Here is a 7,104-nt window from a genome sequence, read left to right as displayed (position 1 = left end):
ATTAGAGAGATGAAAGAACTTAATAAGTGGGTGCCTCATGAATAAAGTGAAAATTAAACAAAAAAGTGGGGTCTTCTCTTATTCCATGCAACTACAACAAACTATTTCTTGATTGGATTATGATGTGTGATGAAAAGTGGATTTTATATGATAACTGGCAATGACCAGCTCAGTGGTTGGACCTAGAAGAAGCTCCAAAGCACTTCCCAAAGCCAAACTTGCAAAATAAAAGGTCATGGTCACTGTTTGGTCGTCTACGCACTGTATTAGCCAGGCTGCCTTTTCCTTGAGTGGGTTTTGCAAATAGAGGTTGGGGAAGGTATTAGCAGAAGTCTAGGTAGAAAGGGAAATAGGATGATTATCCTCTTGCCTTCCTGCCCTGTAGCGGCTTGGAAATAGCTGTCTTCCTCACCATCACAGCATCTGACATAGCCTTCTCCTCCATATATAGATCTCATGGGTTTGGGAACCACTTTTGCATTTTAGGAGTAGAAATGCTCTTGCTTAGCCTAAGCTGCTGAACCATTTCTCGTACATTTCTGTTATTCTTGCCTACACCCTCTTTGATCATTTCTTTTGGTTGTGCCATCTGTCTCCTGCTATAACCCTGTATAATACAGTAATTTGTTCCATGAGTAGCCCTGGGAAGGTGGAATACTAGAATTGGATTGCTCACATATTTGATGTATATACAAATGACTTCTTTGTCAGGGGAAATTAATGCTTATCATTGGTGGCAAGTGGTGATGTCACAGTTGCTCACATTATCACTAGTGGTGGTATGGAGACATGGAATACAAGTAGGGGGCACTGTCAGAAGATCAAGTGGCTGTGGCACATGGTCACTATGGTCATGGTAGGGATTACAGAGATTGTTCGGAGGACTGGCTCTTTGAATGTCTAGAGCATTACACAGGGTAAAGAATAAATTGAAAGCAAAGGGAAAAAAATGGGTAAAAATGGAAAGCATCACAAAATCTATCGCAACTCTAGGGGAATATCTTGTGTTTTGTAGATATAGCTAAGAATCAAGCCTAGTGCTTTTAAGGGCTATAGAGTTGTAATACCAGTTTCTGACTAGTACTGTGACTCTCATGCTAAGGTAAGGGCATTGGTACGGATGGAATGGGGCCTTCAGAAATGAGATGGGGACGTTTGGGTCACCACAGGTAAGGCTGAGAAACTTGAACCGTTTACATTTCCATGAAACTTCCCTACTGGCAGAGGCAGCCCCATTTGTCTGAGGGGAAGGTCTTACCTCCTGATATAGTTTGAAATTTCATGTTGAATTTTAAACCCCAATGTTGGAAGTGGGGCCTGGTAGGAAGTGAATAGATCATGGGGGCAGATTTCTAATGAATGGTTTAGCACCATCCCCTTGGTGTCCTTGTGATAGTGATTTCTCCTGAGATCTGGTTGCTGTAAAGCAGGTGGCACCTCCCCCTCACTTTCTCACTTGCTTCTGCTTTCTAGTTACCCCCACTTCACTTTTCTCCATGAGTGAAAGCTTCCTGAGGTCTCCCTAGAAGTTAAGTAGATGCCAGCTTCATGCTTCCTGTAAACCTGCAGAACCATGAGCCAGTTAAAATTTTTCTTTATAAATTACTGAGTCTCAAGTGTTTCTTTATAACAACATAAGAATAGCCCAGTGCACATTCCCTCCTGCCCCGCAAAGGAAAAACAGTGTATCAACGAATTCACCTGAGATGGTTCTCCTGCCTCTTCCTCAGCCCAGCTATCATCAGGTAAAGATAACAAGTAGGAAACAGGTTTTGCCTGAGCCCCTTCCTCCAATAAATAGAAAAACAGACAAGAGAGACACCACAGTTATGGGTCCTTGTCTTAAACAAGCAGCATTAGAAGGTGAGCTTCCCGCACTTCCTGCTAGGGACGGCTTTGACTTCTAATGCTTTTCCTTATAGATCTTGCACTACTGGGCAGTTCCCCCCAGCAGGCCACAGCCACCCAGCAGCTGGAGGGAGCCAGCAGCACAAGTGAAAAGCCGCACAGGCAAAAAGCCACTTAGGCAAGCGAAAAGCAGCCGCTACCCGGAACCTGCGGCGCTGATCCCTAGCTCCGCTGGTGGCCCATGAGAGAAATTTCATGTGTTCCTTGTTTACTTACAAGCTCTGCTAAGATTTAAGTACAATTTAAAAATTTGTAAGACCTTTTTCTGATAATGGCTACTATTGTTATTCCAACGCTACCTCTACCACAGCTATCTCAAAATCCTATTAGAATGGAACAATAGCCTCTGAAGGGAGAAAAATTACAGCAAACCCATGAATTAAAGAGCAATCAAAAGTCAGCCAAATGGCTTTGCTCCTCAGTAGAAAAGAATTTCCTCATTGACTGATAAGTTGCAAAACCTGTTTGCTATCTTAAACGGCAACGCTATTGGCACAAGCCTTATGTACCCTTAAATTTCTAAATTTAGATGACAAATTTCAATCAGCTGTAGAAAAGCACGTTGCTAGATCAGACAGAAACAAAGTGAGACTAAGGAAAGAGTGTAAAAAAAAAAAAAAAACAGGGAAAGTGAAAGACAGGGAGGCAAAGAGGGAAGGAAAGGTAAGGAAAGAAGTAGAGAAAGAAATGTTAAAAAAAGTTATATAGATACAAGAATGCACCTTTAGTAAGAAAGGTTATAAAACAAAGAAAGCTAAGGCGTGTTGAATATCTGTGAAGGTCATGAAAAAATTATAGGAACAAATTTATGCAGAAAATGTTGTATAATATTTGTTTTGAAGGTCTAAGCAAGTTTTAAAACATTGTAAAAGAAATTCTGTGTGTAAACATATTGGCTAAAGTTAAAGAATTATCATCCGGTTTTTCTGTAAACTAGATATTAAAGCACATCAGGTTTTTCTTAAAGCACTAACCTGCTCTTTTACAAAGATTGTAAAAGGTCTCTTAGCAGAGGCACAACTCCTCGAATTTCCAGTACACCAGCACCAGCCTGGAGACTACGTCCTCAACATAGGATGGAAAGAAGAAAAACTCGCATCAGCCTAAGAAAGACTCTGCCACAACTTCAGGCAATGGAGCTTCCTCAAATCACACACGCCCTGGACATCACCTGGGGAATGCTGAAAGGATAATGCAGGAGGCTGAGCAAGTCCTGCTCCCGACACAAACATCATTCACTCTAGATAATTTATTATTTATTCTCTCACTCTGCCTGCAACCTGTATCTGCTATACTCTATTGAGCCCATCTTCTAAATCTACCTTTTTTCTACCCTGTTAACATAGATGAAGACCCCCTTTCCCAGCTTCTAACAATGCAATAGCTTAGGTAGGAGGGATAGCTTTACCCCTAGTGGGGTCCCTCAGTAATGGCACCCATTGGATTAAGGTGCCAGATAACACTACATATCACTCCACTATCCTCCCACTGTGTGTAAGTTATAAAGGTCCTAATCCTTACTGTTTACCTGCCCAAAAACAAGTATGGCTACACCATGGCAAAGGAGATACCTTAACATTCTTAGCGGCAGGTAGCCTCAAACCAGGCAGTGTAATCCATGCCGCCTTCCCAAACATTCCCTCCTGTGCAAAAGAAAAAAGCTGGCAAAGTAATGGATTCTACTTTGGTTGGGAGGTCTGTCATGGGAAACAAGCCCATAGCCTCCAGTTAGGCAATTATAACATCTCAGACTGGAGCCCCCATGGCTGATTGCAAAGCAGCCTTACTAATGTCTTCATCCATCACAGCATTAATCACAGTTTCATAGCCACATCTTCTTCCCCTATAATTTGGGCCAATGGGGAGGATGAGATATTCCAGACCCCAAGTAAAGTCCATGCCACACGAAGGCACCTTATGGCACCTGGGACATCTTAGCACTTCCCTTAACACCTGGCATGGGACATAGCATAATTTTAGTCGCAACTATACTATAACCTTTATTCATAATCACACTGATCGGTGCCTGATTTGCACTACTCATCCATATGTTTTCCTTATGGGAACTAACATTTCCATTACACTCCAAGGCCCCAAGTTTGTGACCTGAGTACAGAGACAGACTTGGTTCGCCTCATGTATCACCAATCACAACATATCTAATTTAAAAATTACTAGTGTCATGGTATTAAGAAGACAATCTGAGGCATTCCTACCAGTCAATTTAACATGTGATTTGCAAGGTTCCTCTGCCCTTGTCACCTTAGAACATGCCGTATCCCAGGTCAGACACAAAAGATTCATAGTTACACTTACAGCCTTTATAGCCTCAGCCACAGTCATCCTGGCAACTGCCAGCATTGCAGTGGCATCTATTACTGAGTCAGTACAAACAGCTGCTTTTGTAGATAATCTGGCCAAAAAATGTGTCTAATGAACTTCTCTTACAGCAAGCTATGGCTCTCACACGTCTACAAGCCCTTGAATCTGCTGTGGAATATGTGGGGGAGCAACAAGCTACACTGGCATTCTGAGGGCAATTAAGCTGAGACTGGGAACATAAACATATCTGTGTCACTTCTCTACCATGGAATCTATATAGTTGGGATGAGATGACACAACACCCCTTGAGAACCTTTCATGACAATTTAACAGCAGATGTAAAGCACTTAAAACTAAAATTTTAGAATCCCTTCATGCTATAGATCTACATACCCAACAAACAGCCATATGGAAAGGTGTGCAAGATCATCTTTCCTGGTTAGACTCCTGTTCCTGGGACTGTCCTTGACTGGAAAACAATGTTGCTAATTGTACTTATAATCGTCTTATGTTATTAATTCTAGGATGCAAAGCTGGAATAAGAGCAATGACCGCCTAGCCTGACAGACCCATGGCTGAGCACACTGGTGCCTGTCAGTCAACGGAGGCTGATATTAGAAATATAAAAGGGGGGCCAGGCGCGGTGGCTCAAGCCTGTAATCCCAGCACTTTGGGAGGCCGAGGCAGGTGGATCACGAGGTCAAGAGATCGAGACCATCCTGGTCAACATGGTGAAACCCCGTCTCTACTAAACATGCAAAAAAAAAAAAAAATTAGCTGGGCATGGTGGCGCGGGCCTGTAATCCCAGCTACTCAGGAGGCTGAGGCAGGAGATTGCCTGAACCCAGGAGGCGGAGGTTGCGGTGAGCCGAGATCGCGCCATTGCACTCCAGCCTGGGTAAAAAGAGCGAAACTCCGTCTCAAAAAAAAAAAAAAAAAAAAAAAAAAAAAGAAATATAAAAGGGGGAGATGCTGGGGCTCACTCAGGATGGTGGCAGAAATATTAAGGGAAAGTTACAGAATATGATAACAAACCCTTTTGGAAGGCCTAAGGGCTTTTTATTATTTGGCTGAAGGCAGCCTTGTCCCTTTAGTTAAATAATTAGATAAACTCCCCACATTCCTTTGTCTCTGCTCTAACTAGCTTGTTTATTCATGTACACTTTGAGTCATAGGGTCCTTCATGGGGCAGGGGAGGGGGCGGGGGCAGTGGGGGGAGGTTGACCAGGGAGATTATCCTTTAATGGTGTTTGCTCTGGGCATTGGTACCTGAACTTTAATCTTTTGAAGAACTACTCTGTTAACCATGTTAATTATCCACAACGCGGTTATTCAAAGCCTTTGTTGTAAATCTATACTGAATAAATAAGAGGAAGGAGAACTAGTGGTTGTTGCATAGCTGCGATCTCACTCAGCAGGAAGCGCACAACCCCCTAGTCCATTTGTTCACTGTACTCTGGGTTTGAGTCTATTTATTTATCCACCATGGAATCAGGGTCTGCAGGACAGACCCCACAAGTGGTGACCCCAACATGACCAATGTCACACATCCTAATGTTTCAATCCTAATAGGGAAATATAAGATTTAATCACAAGGCTGGGCAAGGTGGCTCACGCCTGTAATCCTAGCACTTTGGAAGGCTGAGGCAGGAGGATCACCTGAGGACAGGAGTTTGAGACCAGCCAGACCAACATGGAGAAACCCTGTCTCTACTAAAAATACAAAATTACCTGGGAGCGGTGGTGCATGCCTGTAATCCCAGCTACTCAGGAGGTGGAGACAGGAGAATCACTTGAACCCAGGAGGCAGAGATTGCGCCGAGCCAAGATCATGCCACTGCACTCCAGCCTGGGCGACAAGAGCGAAACTCCATCTCAAAAAAAAAAAAAAAAAAAAAAAAAAGATTTAATCACGAAACACTACACATACACAAATAGAGCATAAAAGTGCAAATATTGGAAATTATCTCTGGAGAGGGAAAGATGAAGGGGTGGTAACTGGGGGACAGGAAGTCTTTAGCTGCAAGCTGCGTTTGTTTTATTCCTAAAATGAGGGGGAAAATGGTCTGAAGTGATTATGACAAAATGACAACACATGTTACACCTAGGTGTTGGTTACACGTCATTATTGCATGGAATAAGCAAAAGCCACATATAAAGGCCTCTCCTTCTGTGCCCCAGGATTGCTGGTTGCTAAATATTTATTGGCACACCACTAAGCATAGTGGTTGAATTAGGTTCTGGATCTAATCAGAGCCTAACTGATCAAGTAACAAGCTTCACTATTCAATGAATATATAACCTTTGGTAAGTTAAGAATTTGTAACTTATTTTTCTCATCAATAAAATTCCATAAAGTTGTGAGAATAGCCTCATGCATGAGTGCTTAAGATGCAGAATAGCTTCTAATGTAAATACCACAGGACATATACAGCAGTTACCTGACATTAACTGGTAAACTGGAAATATATTCAAAGACTTTTGCTAATCCCAAATTCACAGACACTATAAGGCAGGTGTCCCCAAACTTTTTACACAGGGGGCCAGTTCACTGTCCCTCAGACCGTTGGAGGGCCACCACATACTGTGCTCTTCTCACTGACCACCAACGAGAGAGGTGCCCCTTCCTGAAGTGCGGCGAGGGGCCGGATAAATGGCCTCAGGGGGCCTGCGGCCCACTGGCCGTAGTTTGGGGACGCCTGCTGTAAGGTGTATTTATTCATCAGCTCTCTTCACATCCTCTTTAAAAGTACTGATACTTGGGAGTTGTTTTCAGGAATATTTTAAACTAAAGATATATTTGCCTATGTATATTTATAAATCTATTTAGTCCTCAAGTTCAGATGGCAATAGTTCAACTAGTGAGGAGCTGCT

This window comes from Saimiri boliviensis, chromosome 6 (assembly GCF_048565385.1).
Source record: "Saimiri boliviensis isolate mSaiBol1 chromosome 6, mSaiBol1.pri, whole genome shotgun sequence".
Classification (NCBI taxonomy): Eukaryota; Metazoa; Chordata; class Mammalia; order Primates; family Cebidae; genus Saimiri; species Saimiri boliviensis.
This window is presented reverse-complemented; position numbering follows the sequence as displayed.